At 42.6% G+C, this 17,241-nt stretch overlaps 1 protein-coding gene across 4 annotated transcripts in view; it reads left to right on the top strand.

Moving 5' to 3' along the window:
• LOC143211076 (uncharacterized) overlaps positions 1 to 17,241 on the top strand; it is a 269,477-nt gene that overhangs the window by 217,150 nt on the left and 35,086 nt on the right. The gene's annotated exons all lie outside the window — the stretch shown is intronic.

Raw genomic sequence — 17,241 nt, 5'->3', positions numbered from 1 at the left:
GTATTCAATAATCGCCGGTACGGGCGTTCGACGTGTTAATAGTTTGAGTGCTGGTTTCCAGAAAAACAGCAGCTACAAAGCATTTTTCAAGCAAGTAGCATCTCGTGTTACACGGTTCAAGTGATTACGCGACCGCGGTGCATCAAATTATGCGTTTATCCGACGTAATGCCTCGGTTCTTCGCTCTTTAGGCGGCGAAGAACCTCGGCCGGCTACCGTATGGAGCAACACATCCACCCCCAACTGTTTACATAACACGAAAAACTTAATGAAGCCTCGTCCGTGGCAAAAAGCATGTAACACTTATTGCCGCGTAATCGACGATGCGCGTGAAGCGGCCCGATGGAATGTAGAAAGTGCAAGAAAGATATTGAACCGGCCGCGGCCCCCGGAGAGGAAAGTCAGCCACCCTTTTGTCGCTCTTTCAACATCCCGGCTCGGCTCGGTCTATCCGTCCGGGGCTAATAAAAACAATGATTGATCTTAATGGGTAATAAGGAACCAGTTGCCGCGTGAGGTAACAGAAAATGATCCGCGATTAACGTCAGGATCTGTTACGCCTCACGATCGCATGACTCCCGGCGCGCGATTCTTCCGCGGATTATTTCGCCCGTGAACAATGGTGTGACAGGATGTGTTAGCGATTACGTCTAATTTGTTCGTGAACTGTTTTTGCTACAGACTCTTCGGGTCACGAAGATGAAGTTCGCGTTTCGGTGCGTGGAAAATGTTAGTGGAGCAACATAAACAATCTTTACCGTGGATGATAAATTCTTGAATTATTGAACGTGTCGGAATTATTTGATTTTTTCTACACTTAACAAAATTATAGAAATTTTTTGAATTCGTTCTTATCGCTATTAATAGACTGCGTAATAGACTTGAATTGCGACAAAATTGGATGAGACAGAAATTTATTTCTCTTCTTAAAAAATGTTCTACTTGAATTGGAACAAACTGGGATGAAAAATTATGTAACAGTATTATGTAAATGCAATTATCTCTGGTTACTATGTTCTTGTTGACTGAACGATACGTGCTTATAAATTAAAGAAGATTAACGCATTCAGACAACTTTCAACAAAATATATTTACATGGTGCGTACCAAGCACGTTACCAAAAGCTGGAGTGCAATCCACAATTCTTCGACGAATTGTCCGCAGCTATAATTCACACGGGCCGAAAACCGGCTCAGCCTCCCGCGAGCTCTCTATGCAAACAGTTCGCACGACTCGACGTAAATCAGTCACGGTGCAAAAGCAGACCGCGGTGGCGGCGGCATGGCAGCGGCTGGTCTGCGATGAAATTGAATTTCGAGCGGAAAGGTCGTCCGTGCATCGCGATGCTCGTTGCGTAATGCGCGGATCACGCGGTGCCCGTTTCGAATCGATCAATTTGAAGGATTCAACGCGGCGGCGCGGCGCTCGATCCAGTTTTCATGACGGGGCACGCGGAAATTCCGCGTTGCGACGAGCGTAACGCGACCCCATAGAGGGCTCCATTAACCCTAGTAGGAGCGAGCGCGCGAGGAATCGGGCTTTTAACTTGATTGCGGTGAAAGTTCACGCGGAACCGCGGCCCAGGACAAACGCGCGAACGAGCCCCTCTCGCTTCCTCGTCTCGCTTTTACAGCCGTTCCTCCTTTTAATTGCGATCGTTCCAATTCCGTGCCGCGTTTTCACCATCCGACTCGCGGGTTCGCGGAATCTACACTTCCACGGAAAGCAATCGAGACATTCCGCGAGACCGATCGATACCCGTGGCTTACGGAGAAACGAGCCTCTATAGGGAATGATAATTTAAGATGCAAAAACTAGATTAACCCTTCCAATACTGAGCCGTGCACGCGAAAACCTAAGCACTTCGTTCCATATGTTTGTCGTGGCATATTTGCGCATGTTAAATTCAGACGTAGTTAATGAGTAGACAGCGGATTTTATGCATTCGTGGTAAAAATGAATAGATCAAGTACAAAAGTCTATGTGGCTCCTGTAGTTCGCACAATTCACACAGACAATTTTTATTTTGTAGAATAATCTATTGATAACTTCTATCACTATCACTTCCGTCATTTCCTGTGAACAGGAAACGTTGCACTAGCTTTTTGAACGCTATTTAAATATTCTCTTTTTCCAGTACATACATTTTGCAGCTGCACCGATGGACTTCCGTAAAAAGTCACAGTGCAGGATGATACTGCTTATTAAACTATGCAAAACTCTGTATAATTTCGTTCTATCTTCAGCAACAACCGAGTCATAATTCAGCCCAGTTACCAGACACGCCCTGTACACATGTACTCTAAAAAACCTTATGTGTCCGGTATCGAGTGCATATCAATTTCCTAGTAGCGTCAGAATTTCCTTATCCGTTTCGATTTCTCAAAAATTTTTCCAGCACGTGTAGTAGTCACTGTGTTAATGGTCGGCCGCAACAGCGCGGAAAATAAATGGCCACGACCGTCGTGGTTTTCGCTACTAATAGTCACTTTATTTATCGTGCCGCGTCATTCGGCGATCCATCATCGATTCCGAACGTCTCACAGCAAACAATCGGTATAAATCATCCGGAGAGAAAACCAGCGGCCCGTCTCTCTCTCTAATGGTATCTCCCGGGGCGAGGGGAAAAACAAAGCACCGACGCGAACGGAACGGAAAAATTTGCGTACGCGGGCACAGCACCGGATCGACGACATAATCACTGTGATCGACATAACGTCGGCGAAAGTAGAGACTCCGGTGTTCCTCGAGGACAGGCCCTGTCCTTCTTCATCCCCCAGGTTGGATACTACGATGTACTATACCCCTCATGCGAGTTTTTCCGTGGCCTTGCTTGTGGATCGGCCGGTCGCAGCTGGCCGAGCACCACGATCGTCCTTCTGGCGAACGCGAGGCGTTCTTCGGGCACCGAGTTTGAAAAGTGCCGTCGCGGCCTGCCTCTAATGACAATGTAGATGTGGATCAAGTTAATGATAATGCGTGGCTAGGCCCCGGCATGGTGCACGGTTCACGGCTGCGAGCGCATTCGTGCGTACATCGCGACGCCAATCACCGAGCAGCTGTTGACGTGTCACGGGATATGATTTCGGATTCGGGTTTCCTGACCATTCTCAACAACTCTATTCTCATGGCAACGAGCAAAAATTTTACGGCCCTGGATCTGATGAGATGCGCTCTCACAAACTGACAATGTGTACCTACAACAACCAAGGTAGTGAATTAATTTTTAGTACCATTCCTAACGATTTCCAACAACTACGAACGAAGAAATACGATGAGAAGATCAGTTTGACAATGAAGAAACTATATCATAATTTGTTAACAGAACGGTTGGGTTTTTACCTGGCTTCTGGCATAATCATCCAATTTTTAACAATTCTTCTTTCATTGCTTGGAAAAATAAATTGAGTTATTAACTATAAAAATGATGTAACAACATTTTTAGTTTAGTCTAGCTACAACCAATCTCCCAATCAGCTAGAGGGATGTATCTTCCAATTCCACTTTCAGAAAATAAATGACAAAATTGCATCAGCAGGTTCATTGTTCTTTCCCCACTTGCACGGAGAGAACGTCAGAGCGATCTACATACTTCCATCATCTAGTTCCCGATTGCTGCTCGTTTCGTTGCCGGTATCTGGACAGTTCACAAAGAAAGTCAAAAGAACAAGTGGAAAGTCTGTACGAGGCTGGAAGATTTATCATTTGCATCCGGAGGAAGACACGGCGCAGGGAGAAATAAGACGTAAGCGAGGGGAGGGAAACAGGATGTGGCTCTACCCCCGAGGAACATGAGCGCGAGTCTTCGACCTCCAGCTCTTCCGACGTTACTCCGATCACAGTGATTACGACTTCGATGACCGATGCGCACGGACACGCGTGTCCCCTCGTACCGCGTTCTTAATTTCACGCACTGTCGCACTTTCAGCGTTGATCATCGGGAGAAACGGACGGACGTCTGGAAAAATACTGCCCGAGGCCGTACGTCTCTCCTAATAATTTCCGAACTTATTTCTCTCTTATTGATTCGCCGGCCGAGTCGGACAGGTTGCGATACGGACTTGACGCTATCGATGATCGTGTTAAACGCGGTCTACCCTCTTTTGCATTCCAGATCTACGTTGGTCTAGGCACAAACAGCTTTTCGATTAAATAGAACCCATCAAAATTCCTTGTTCCAACGATAAACGTTTTATTTGTCCGATCCCATACTTTTCACCAGCGATGCAGAACTCTGTACTCACTTGGGGTCTCTGGAGAATTGACGCAAGCGGCGTCTTATCGACGTCGCGGCCAATCCGAATTGAGCAATTACCCGGCGATAATTAGGTCCCGGCTTTATATCTTTGTAAATTGCGGCACGGTGGCGAGCGGCCACTCCGGTGGAGGGGGGGGGGGGTCGAAGACAATGGGGTCCCGGGAAACAATGGCTGTCTCGTAGCCGGCGTACGGTTCAGCGCTATAAACAATACCGGAGAGAGGCCTGGCTGATAGGGTCAGAGGGTCAGCCCCTGTGGGAGCTCCTGACTCTCTTTACTCCTCTTCATCTACCTTCTTGACCCACCACCGCCTTCGCCGTGGCAGGTTCTTCCTGAACGAGGTCACGAAATTAATTTTTCCTCCTCTCCTCCGACAGAGGACGGGGCCTCCGCGCTGCGATGGCCGCGGTTAGCTTGCCTCGGTTCATCGGTGTTTGCTACTATGTATTGTTCGGTATGTAATTACGCGCGGTGTTCCGCGAGTAATTATAACCGTACGGACGCGGTGCGCGTACCGTGTGTTTAACAGTTGGAAGGAATTCGTTGCGGGAATCCACCTTTTTTTCGACTTCGAAACGATAAAACTGCGGACGAGCAATGGCATCCTGGGATTACGGGATTCGGCCCCGGCTTTGTTTAACCGGGGATAATAACTGGGCTCCCTTGGCAATTTTCTAGAACGATCGCGAGCGTTATTTTTACCACGGATTGCGGGTCTTTAGGCGAGCGAAGTTTTCCTGAAGTGATTCGAAGTTGAATGGGAGAAGCATTGTAGAAGCATGTTCTGGACATTTCTTTAGCTTCTGGTGTTCATAAAGTGCGTTTACACTTAACACAATGAGCAGTATATATTGTGTATCCATGAGCATTTAGGTAATTAGCTACCACATTGTACAACCGCAGTACAGACTATATTTTATAATAAATATTGCAAGAAATTCAATGTGCCAAACGTAAAGTTCGGCCGCGTATTAAATTTCATTCAGCTACCACGCTAAATATTCGAGATTCCCCCGCAACAATGTATCGGAGTCGCGTAAAACCATCGCGCAGACATTGTTTAACTTTGTCTGGGCAGTTAGTTTGTCGCGTTCCGACACAAGATACCAATTTGCCACAGTTGCATGAAACGCGCCGTTGTGCATCGATTACCGACAAACGTTGCAATTTTTCCGCGGTCCTAGGCGCCGCGGTGCGGCGGTTCGATAGGGTAAAAGGGGGCAGAGAAATTCCAGCTGGAGGGTTCAGAAAAAATGGGACCGTGCTTCGGTGCGAGGGCCCCCGAGTGCATTTGTTTGCCGTTTCCATGGGTTTCGACCTTAAAAGCGTGCCGACGAAACCGACTTCGCGGATATCCTATCTCGCGAAGGGATCTCGGCGAAAGATTTTTGCGGCTGGGCCGCCTGCGCCAGCAGGAATGCGTTTACGCGCTCCTGCCTTCGAGTAAATCTCGTTAAAGGCTTCCCCGTGGATTACCGGAGGAAAAAAAACTCACCCGGCGAACATATGTATATATATATGCATATATATATATATGTACACGCGCGAGCGTACGGCGTATGTATATATGCATAACAATTTCGCATGAGGTTTCATGGACCAGCTGAAAGAGAAATTCGCCGGTGGAGATGGTAATCTGATGTTGCGTTATCGGAGAATGCTGTGAACAGAGGAGATTATCTGGCCGCACGCTCTCGTGTAATTTAGTGTGTAACATTTGCTGATGTACGCCAAGAATACCGGCACCGTAACACGTGTACAAGCCGCGAGGTGATTAATGCGACGAACACGCGGCCTACGGTTAGGCGTTTTCGTGAATGGCTCGGGTCCTAAACGGAGAAACTGAAGCTACGAGATGCAGCATCCTCCGTGCCATCTGCTGCGAGCAGAACAGTCTCGCCAGAGGTTTGTTTATGAGCAGACGATGCATCTTTGTGCGAAATTAAAATGGCCTGTTGCAAGATAGAAGTTGCTTGGCAATCTCTTTCTGTCGTTAACCCTGTGCACTATCCCCTTTAATTGAAAATTACTGGGATGAACTAGTATACAATTGCCCCTCCCTGAGCTTTTCGTAGCTATACGTCATTGCACTATATTGTGGTATAAAAGTTTTTGCAAATAATTCGGTAATGAAAGTCAAAAGCTTGGCAATAGATGTTCAAAAGACTTAAGCGAACCTAGTCACCTGTGCAGTTATCAGAAACGTCCATTTTCTGAGAGTTAATACACATTACCTTGAGTTTGTGGGATTTATAACAATAACAATTTGACAGTCAATGTACCAATTGAATATGAAAAAGATCAAGGTGTTTAGAAGTAATTTCGACAGGTGTCGTAGTGCTATTAGAGGTTGGCAAATAAAGATTTAAGCCTGCTTCGCGTTAAGTGCGCAGTTGTCAGAAACGTCCGATTCCCGAGTGTTAATACGCATTCGCCTGAAAGAATCGCGAAAGAACATTGAAGCTGGCGCAAACGTGAGGAGAGGCCGGTCGAGGCGTACATCAAAGCCACGTGGCGTGCGCGCTTCTGTGATTGCAGAGTCGGCCCGTCATTACGTGACCTCCTCGTGGCCTTTTCGCGAGGGCCTTCGAGGTTCAGACCAGCCGTGTACATGCGCACGCAGCGTAATAACCCGAAGGTACCGGAACGCATGTTCCAGATCCTGTAAAATAGAAACTTAATTGTAGCCCGTCTACCGAAACCAAATAGGCTGAGTTGTCCAGCGGATGGACATTTAAACCGCATGTCTGTTGAAATTAGTATTCGCGAATCGTTATTCAATTTTCCGAATGCTATTTCTATAAGAAGCTCATTGTTAACCCATCGTGGGCACACTGGGTCATTTTTAAAACTTTAATCCGTAAAATTTTTAATTCTTACTGATGACAGTATTAAAGTAGAGACTTGAATGAGTATCCTAGAATTTTTCCAGATTTTTTGAAAACCGGAAACAATACATAAATAACCCGGTACACATGTTATTTTATAAATATTACAAGGTTGAGATCATTTAGATTTCTCACAATTTTTGAAGCAATTTGAATAAACCTTTATAATCAAGTCAAGAATTATAGAATCTGCATCGAAGACTTCAATTATTTTGCAATGGCGTCTGGGGCAGCTTGTGAGGATAGCATTTAGTCCATTAAATCTGAAAAAATCACAGCAGAAATTAATTTCTCCACTCGCTTCTGAAACTAGCCACCCTAATTCCCATTAGGGGTTCATCAAGGTGGCGTTCGAGGGCGGAAAAAGTTCACAGCCGCTTTTTCAAAGGCCACGACTCGCCTCCGAGGAGCTCCGAAAATCCATTAGTTCCCGAGTCAGTGGGGTTTAGTGCTTAGTCACAGGCATAATCACGGAGGAAAATTAATAACGACGGTATCAAGACAGAGGCGAACAACGTTCGACGGAATCGAGCATCGTGGCCGTTCCTCCTGGTTCTTCTGAAGGTTCAAGGCACCGGAGGAACTAGTATGATCCGCAAAATGACTCGGATACCTTACCGGAGCCTGGGGTCGGAACCTCTGGACGTTGTCATGGGATTAAATGACTTTGGCCGGCTTGAACAGGGCCAGCTGTTCGAGCCGATAAGAACCGGAGGAGATCACCGAGTTTCGCCGAGTCATTCCCGTCTAATTATACGTACCGCGAGGCCAATAGGGGGTCTCCGTATCGACAATTAGGGCATTTCGGCTCCCCATTTAACGGCCCTTCGATTTATTCGGATACACCCGCGGCCGTTCTTCATTATCTTCTTATGGTGAATCGACCCGACAGGATCACGGATCAGCCGACAAGCTTTTATTAGGGGGTTAGGTACCTAGCTGATCAGAGCATATAAATACCTAATGGTATCGTCGGGACTCGTTTCCACGTAACTGCAGCTCATTTTTGGTAGCGTTATACACATACGGGTTGGACCTAACAATTACTTTCCAAGAGTAGCTTCATCATTTTTATTGAATTTATTGACATTTCCTTCTTTTATTTCACTCTTTCAGGCTGCATCTATCTTTCAAAGTGATTGTTGTAAATAGGTTACAACAAGAATTCATTAAAATAGAACTAGTTTTACTCAACTTAAATTGTCTATAAGAATATGCATAAAAATTCGCACCCTGGTGACTTCGTACCCAAGTAATTTACTCAATGCAGTAATTAAATAACTTGAAGTAGTCACCTTAAAAAATCACGTCAAAGGGGAAGACTTTGATTAATTATAAGAGAAAGAAAATGTTGATCGTAGCAAGAGACGCTTCTTCAGTGAAAATCAACCGGTCGCTTGCGAGACCGACTGTAATTTCTTGGTTATGAATAATGCATGCGCGATTGGTACCGCTGATACCAAACAAGTACATATAATTACGATCGGCTGTGATAATTGCGGGGAACGCCAGGCGAGATTCCCTGATTTGGGGTTGCATAGAGCCTCACCCCTTCGCACCGTCATTTTTGACACTTCAACATTGCACAACTTGTGTCACATTACAAAATTTTCAACTATTTCATTATTTTATTTTATCCGTGTCTAGATCAAATTCCAAACCGTAAGAACATTCGAAGAATTTAATTGTTAAAAGTAGAAATACATTTTTTATTTAACTTCTGTTTTCCAGAATTATTTTAGGCTGTTTGTATTCTGCATAAAGATCCACAGTCTCGATAAATTGAATTAAACCACTGTTTAAGCAATTTTCAAGCAATACTAGAACGTCGCGTGTGAAACAAAATTAATTAGGCACACGTTTTCAAAGAGTGAATTCTAGATCAGCACACCTGGTTTCATCGTCGCCAACAAATTCCATTCTCATCGGGAACTTCAGAACTGCGGAACGATATCATCGTTTCGTGTAACTCTTGCCCCATGAGAAACCGAACTCTGAACGAAGCGTAACAGCTTCCATGGGAACCTCTAATCAGTTTTACAGACCGCGTCAAACTTCTAATAGCCGTGATGACTTCGAACGGTACATCGAGTGTGCCAAATTAGTCAGAATCGAGTCAACATTTCCATATTCTTTTATAGAAAATTTACACTACAAGATTTATATGAAACAGATCTTATAATTAGACCGTGCATCTTTATGCAAATTAAACATTTTCTATGTCAATCCTAAGGGGCATAAGTTAAACAAAAATAGGCCTAACAACTGCAGAAATCTTATAATCTACAATTATTGTTAATATTTGGCAAATTATTATATTACATTATTCACGACAAAAAAAAGTATATAAAATACAAAACAGTGAAACCATTTAAAAAATTTACAAATGCATTATTAGCAAATCATTGAAATGATTAAAAAAATAAATTGATACCGTTGCAATTAACGCAGACAGTTTTTCATAATTGTTACGATCCTATTCTTGTATTATTAAATAAGTTTGAATTACGTGCGCTTTTACGGGCATTTGTGCGGCACTGAAAACGTGCTAATTTTCTCTGAAAAAAGGAAATGCCGATTTTGTGAAGAAGTATTACCGCATCGAATAGCGATCACTGAACCAAGAACTAGAATTTAGTAATTGGAGTCGGAGCATTCAGGTTTTACGTAACTCGCTATTCGAATGTCCGACTCGGGGAACAAAATCGTCGGCACGCAAACGCGTAGAGAATAGTTTCGAAGATCGATTCGAAGCGTAACGAAGAATCCATCTTGTCGACACGGTTTGACGGACAGTCCGGCCGGACAGAAATCGAGTAAGAAGTTTATTCAACGATAGCTTCGGGCGTCTATCGACCAAGAAGAGACAGGTCTGGGTGTTCGAGGACGCGGAACGACTTACAGGTTTACCGTGGAATCTTTCGGCTTCGCTGTCGGACACCTTTTTTCTCTTAGATACACCCACTGTGATCTTATTTCATGGGCATGGTTATTACCCTATCTCGTGGACAGATGCGTATCAGCTCGCCTCCGAGCCATCGTAATCGCTTTGCTCCACTTCGGTCCTCGTTTCTTCTAAGACAATTAGGTTCCTTTTAGTTCAGGTACAGTTACCAGTTTTTATCCCCTCGATCATAGCTTATCTATCAGCTTGTGAAGCTGTACAGTGAATTTTATTAATATTCGGACGCTATTAAAAGGAGGATAACATTGTTGGACCATACGACTTGGATTTTTTACTGGGATGTTAAAACAATTAGTTCACTACATGATGTGGAAAATAATTCGAGGAAAGTTCAATTGATGGGTATTAGAGAGAGAAGTATTAAAACATGTTTATGTGGGCCTATATTGAAAATTTAAAAAATACCTTCTCCTTTTGATTGCTGCTTCGTCCACTCAAGAACAATGTCAAGACGCACTGGTACCCTCATCCGCAATACGTCGAAAGCCGTCCCGAGCCATTATCTTGTATCAAGAGAAAACTGCATCCTGAAAATATCAAATCACAATTAGAAAATATTCGATGTGTAACTAGAATTTTATATAAAAATTGATTATTCTAACAACTTGATCTCGCACTGGATGTTCTTATATTTCGCGTTTCAGAACTATGAACAAAAAATTGGAATAACTTGTTGGATAATCTCTATCTTTCGTAATTATAAGACTCGTGTGCAGGAAGTTGAAGAGAGGAAAGAAAAACGATTTACAGTAATCGTCGAGAAATTCCCCGAAGATCGGATCATCGATGAGTAACTTCTACCATATAGTATAGCTATTGGGTATTCATTACTCTAATTCCTAAAGATCATCGTCGACTTCGACACGCCGTAGATGAAGTGACCTGTAACACGCACGCGCGATTATTCGAAATTTTCAAATTCCATTGGTGCGGGGTCTCGAATGGAACTAAATCGGGCGGAGGAAATTACACGTTACGCGTCTACGCGAGTTAGAACAGGTCTAAAGTTGGTTAAACCCGGCGAATATGTTGCCGGAGGAATGTGCTTTCGTGACGGTTTTATCTGATTCTGCCTAGCAGCCCGGTGATTATGAATTATGCAATTGTCCGTGCGACTCTCTGTTTCGGTTACTGCCTCCCGTTTATGGAAATCGCAATTGGCTAATTATCAAGGGCCCTGCTGCTGTTGGCAACCTCGGAAATTCGTTCGTTCGGGGGCTCTAAGTGCTATAATGAGTAATTGCGGCCCGCATGAATTATGCATTGGCACGGGGGTTAAGGTTGGCATGCGACTATAGGTAAAACGACGAACAAATGCGCCGTTTATAATGTAAACATCTCATAGTAAACGGTGACTTGAAAGAACCAATTAGGAGGTTGTGCTAGCCGTAATTGCGAGAGTGGCGCCTAAGTTCCAGGATTTTACAAGAAATCTGTCTCTGACACCCCAAATCATACATTTTGAATATCGATTGAGACAGAAAGACAACATTTAGTTATTAAGCTACTATTAAACTACAGATTTGATGCATTCATAACAAAAATGCGTAGGTGGAATTTAAAACAGCAGAGATATTAGAAGAATTTGAAACTATCAATATGAAGTGTCTTCTATGAAGAGGTGTCCAATCGAAGATTAAAGTTGTCACTCTTCGACACGTGTGTTTAGTGAAATTGTAAAAAATTGTTAATCGTTGAAAAAAGCAGCGTTTTCTAATCATTTAAAATAACACTTCTCCATGGAAGACCCTGCAGTATTTCCAATTCTATAAAATTATTAAAGAAGGAGTAAAATTATATATAAATATACGTACTATTTTACAAATTAATATACAGTATAAATGTACATACAAGTAGCTTAAATAATAATATAGTATTCTGGATTCGTGTGCACGATTAATCATGTACCGCGATAAAATCACGAATCTGTAAATTTCCCACCATAAAGAGTCAAATGATCTATTAGGCATCGCGTAACGAGACCACCGGCGAGTCGCATTAAATTTATTTCGCCGGATAGCACACGTGACTGGAATTAATCCGGCAACAATTTGATTAACCGTGACTCGACTGAACGATCCCTTTCGCGGAGCATTTTCCGCGTTAACAGTTACGCGTGCGCCGCAACGATTGATACTTCGTCTTTGTCAGATTGCTGGAAAAAGTCACCTGGAAAAGTGTGCTCCGGCACGACGGAATGCGAGCCCGAACACGTTTCAGCCTGCAAGTTAGATATTCATGCCACCGAACCTCGCGGCTTATCAATATTCATACCGTATACGCAGCCGGTGTTATACATATCAATCAGCCGTGGCTGATTAAAAAATGAGGCTGGCTGAATTGCCGACGAAATCGTTCGCTGGCGATTTTCGACAATTTCGCGGGCCTCCGCCGTGCGTAGATTTTTAATCATTTGTAACTGATCATTATTTTGGTCGTGAGACACTGGTGACTGAACTGCAATCTCGTGTTGTGTGCTGCAATTTAGGCAGCATTTACATACTTCTTCGACATTCGTAGGTTAATACTTTCAGTATTATATCAGACTAGTTTGTAGAAAAATATCTGTTTCTGTTTTAAAAAATGAAAGTGACTTTGAAATCTCCGAAATTCTTTCACCTACAAAAACACCTGTTCCTGCCATATTGTAGTCCTCTTTATATTGAAAAACTTCGGTCTTTTTTGTCAAATTAAGAAGAAAATTAAAGCTGTCTGAAAAGCAATAACAAAAAGGTTAGTTCAGCTATGAAACAGTGACCTATGAGGGGCCGAAAAGATCGTAAGGGAATATCGATTCCTAAGCAAAGGTGCAGCAAGCCGAAGCTCGCTGGAAGTCCTAGAGCCAGGACCTGGAAAACGAGTCCCGTGTACGGAGGACCGATAGCATTCCTGCACGTCACCGTGTCCGCCCAGTGGCTGCGCCGAATCGCGGGGGGACTCCTTATATAATTAACCATTAAATTATAAGTTTGGCTATCGAACCGCCGGCGAAGCTCAGCGCCGGACTAGAAGTAATTACTTGGCCCCTCCAGGGCCCGCAGAACGGCAGCGACCGAGATCATCGGTGATGAAGAAAAAGACGATCGAAAGCAACGAAGGGCGCAAAAGGGTGGGGTTGCTTGCTGGATAGACGAAGACGTTCAAAGGGAAACGGATAGGGACAGAGAGATATCGGACCTCGGCGAAAGAGGTGAAAAAGTCGAGGGGGAGGGGGAGCAAACGGGAGTAAAAAGGAGCCGGAATAAGAGGGGTTAGCGACGGCTACCTTACTTCGAGCACGGAATTGCCCAGCGCCGTTCTATCGGCGTAATGATCGGAGGCGGGACTTTGGCCTTTTTAATCGACATTAATCGCACCGGGGGCTCTACCCCCGGACAACGTATCGTCGTTATATTCCGCGCTACAACGACCCGAAGAACGGGTCCGCATTAATGCGGGTTGCCCACCTTTTCGACCATGTCCGACTCTGAATTCTTTCAGCGGGATGAAATATTGAAGCACCGCAGCTCGTCGGGTTGTTAGGAAGTTATGAGGATTGGTTATTGGAATGCGCGCGGGTGCAGGTGCACGCGCTCAGGAAGTCCGATGAAAAGATTTCGCGCTGGACCCACCGAGTTTATAAATTGGAAGGGCGATTCTCCCTCCCAGAACTCTTGATACGGATTGATTCCTCCTGATTGGAAATTCAGATGAGAAACATCGGGGAATTTCTCGATAGAGCTTCGAACACTTTCTGGAGCAGAACTATCGCACCAATAACTGTGGACAACCTGTCAAGCATTTTTGTTGTCATCACATCAAATATGGAAAATTAAAGTTAGGTAAAATGCAAGCATAAAGAAAATTGAGTGCTGTATCACATGAAGAAAAAATCGCGTAATCCATACCTACATATACACAGCACATCCTCGAAGTTTCAGAATTTTTCGAATTCCTAATTATAACAAATCCTCATTTGGGGTTCCTCATCTGCTTCCTTGTATAACCCAAAGTCGAAGCCCACTTTGTAACCTGAGTACCTTCTCAGGCGAAGTGTCCACTCCACATTACTGCAAATTGAGAATCCTCCTTTTCAGTTTCATTTCCATCAGCATTTCCTTATTCGGCGAAGTTAGAGATGCAGGTGCAGTCCCGATCATTGTTATTCGCATCAGTTCGCGCTCGAGGGTGGACACGATCATAAATCCGGACCAATACGTTGGCACATCCGTGAAGCGTCCGGATCAACGAGACCTTTTAAAATTCTCATCCCGCGTCGACCGATCAGGACGTGGCGCGTTTCGAGCCGTCCTTAAAGGCGACCACACACGTCGCGATCTTGATACTGGTTGTCTTCTCTTTCACGTGCACGGTGCCGCAGTGCCCATCAGGGGTTACCAAAGACTCAGCTTTGTCGCCGTACTGATCTTCAACCTCCTGTACTTACAGCGATCTCCACCAACGGCTAATCCCAATTTAATGCCAAGCTGCTCCCTCTCTTTCTCACCCTCTGCCCACCCCCTCGCCATCCGTCTAGCATCCGATGCGCCCGTGTACCTCGTTTATCTCTCCGCTGCGCTCGTGAAGAGTGCTCTTCTCCTAATGATTCTCGAAATATCGTTACATCGGTTTAGAATGTTGCTTCATGGAGCAAAGCCTTGGATGTCGGCTACGAAATTAATCGAAATCTCGACCAGGCTTCGAATCACTTTCGAAATCGGACGGGGGATGAGTCGACGCTTGATTCAGATCTTATCTAGGGATTGAAGAAGTTATGGGACTTTTTGGATAGGTTCTTGTTAGGGCCTAGGCCATAAACTTCTTTGAAGACTGTCCTTGTTATACGGTGGATCCAAAAAGTCAACATTAAATTCCTGAAAAATTGTGGACGTTGAAACAGCAATAATTTTATTTAAAAAAATTTTAAATCCACTATATTATCAATACAGTCATTTTTCCCTATAAAAATGTTGCATGATACAGCTAGTAAAAAACTGAGGACCCATTATAAATTATTTATTCTTTAAATATTATTTATTATAAATGTGTATTGTTTTCTCAAGGGAAAATGAAAGCCAATTTTTTACTATTTATAATAAGTTTTGTAACATTTTCCGTAAACAGCATACAACTTTTTCTTTCGTGCACTGCATTTTTAGCCTTCCGATAATAAAAAAGCAAAAGGTGATGGAAATGCGTACTTTGATTTTGCATATTTGATGCGATGATAAAAAATGCTTGAGAGGTTATAAAGCACTACAAGGTTACGAAATGATGAATGCACCACAATTTTGCGATTTAAAATAAGGTTAAGTAATAACAAATGGAAACAATGCTATCTCTACACGAAAAACGAAATTATTTTTCGAACGAGTTAATAATGTACATTTTCCATTAGTGTAATTTCATTTCACAATGAACAGTAATAATTTCAATTGGTTAACCAGCAGTGTTACGAGAGCCTGTGATGTTACATATAATACGGCTAACAGAAATGGTTATCGAAGATATGCTACATAAATTCTTCCCATTGTGAAACAGCAGATTCCCACCACTTGCTACAAATTCCCCGAATAGTCGCCCAGCGATTCAACAATTACTAATGCAAATATTGAGATTAGATAATCAAGGAATCCGTACTAGATGCATTCTTCATCCTACACGAGGAACAACGTATCTAGGAATTTTCCAATGCGTAATGGACATTCTTCTTCGGACAGAAATTCTTCCTGCGACTTTTAAATTTCAATTGTATTACTGGAAATTCCCCGTGTTCAAGTTACGTCGGCGATCAGAGAGTCTGAACATTTTTTCATTTCGTTTTTTTCCGAATACTATTGCAACAAGAATTTGTCCTAGAATTCGTAATTCACATTTAGATCCTCGGGGGATCCCGTTCGATGCTTTTACGCTGATTTTTATACTTCTTCATTATCATTTTGTGAATCTTTTATCTGGATACCATCGAGAAAACTATACAGTCGCATACATTGCGTTTTTCATCATTCTTTTATAAGGTTAGCATATAAGACATCGTAAATATCGTTGTAAATGACTTGTATTTTGATTTATTTAAACGTTCTTTACTTTTGTTCGCTTCTTTTCTTTTGTTTTCTTCTTTTCTGCTCATCACGGCACTGGTTTTGTTCCACTACGCGTTATAACTTGGTTTATGTCATTTCCTGTTAGAAATCAGACTTATAGGTTAGTGCGATCGTTGCGCCCTCATATTCGTTCTCGGTCGTGTGATTAGTGCGGGTTATGCGTTAGCCTTTCTATGTACGTGTTTCGTATGTTAAATATACATACTGGTATGAAACTAATGTTATCTTTATTTTGAGCGGACATAATTAACAATTAATAAAGCATATTTTGTGTTTCCCTCCCTCTGTAATTCAATCACTAATCCACGACCTATTAATCTCACATTTCCAAGTTTGTAATAGTACAATTAATATAATTATTTTTGAAGTGAAACTTCTTTGTTTAAATTGAACGATTACATAGAATATTTAACAGTGTAACGAAGTCATACGTAATAGCTAATAGCAATATTTGATGTCTACTGATTTACGACAATAGTTTATACCTTAGACTTACGATTACATTGTCTATCATCGTACGAACACTGACTGGGGCAGTTACACTACCGCTCAAAAGTATTCGGACACTTCCTTTTTCTTTACAAAACGTATTTTAAGTTAGTAGGAAAAATATTTAGAACAATTTTGTCACTTGTAATTATTATTATTATGTATATTGTGGTATCATAGCACAATAGAATTTATTTTTATGTACAAATTATACATATATAATAAAAATGCAATAATGTCTTGGTTTTGCAACCTTTCTTGCATTATTTTTCTTTATACGTACTTATATGTTGTTCTTTTCTCCTGTGTAATAATAAAACAGTGAATTTAACAGAGAATTTTTGATAATTGTGTACAATTGTGTATAATTAAAATCAGTGAAAATGAAGCTCTGAAGCCATTTAGACTATATGTCCAATATTTTCATACCATTCCATTTAAAGAGTTAAGTTCTATTTTTTTGTGTACTCAAGCTTATATGCACTGTTATTTTTTTAATTACTCAACTATTTCAATTGTGATTGAAAATAATCAGTCAGAGACTGACTTCTGAGCTC

This window comes from Lasioglossum baleicum, chromosome 8 (assembly GCF_051020765.1).
Source record: "Lasioglossum baleicum chromosome 8, iyLasBale1, whole genome shotgun sequence".
Lineage (NCBI taxonomy): Eukaryota > Metazoa > Arthropoda > Insecta > Hymenoptera > Halictidae > Lasioglossum > Lasioglossum baleicum.
Note: the sequence above shows the minus strand (reverse complement) of the source record. Positions and strands in the feature narration are given on the sequence as shown.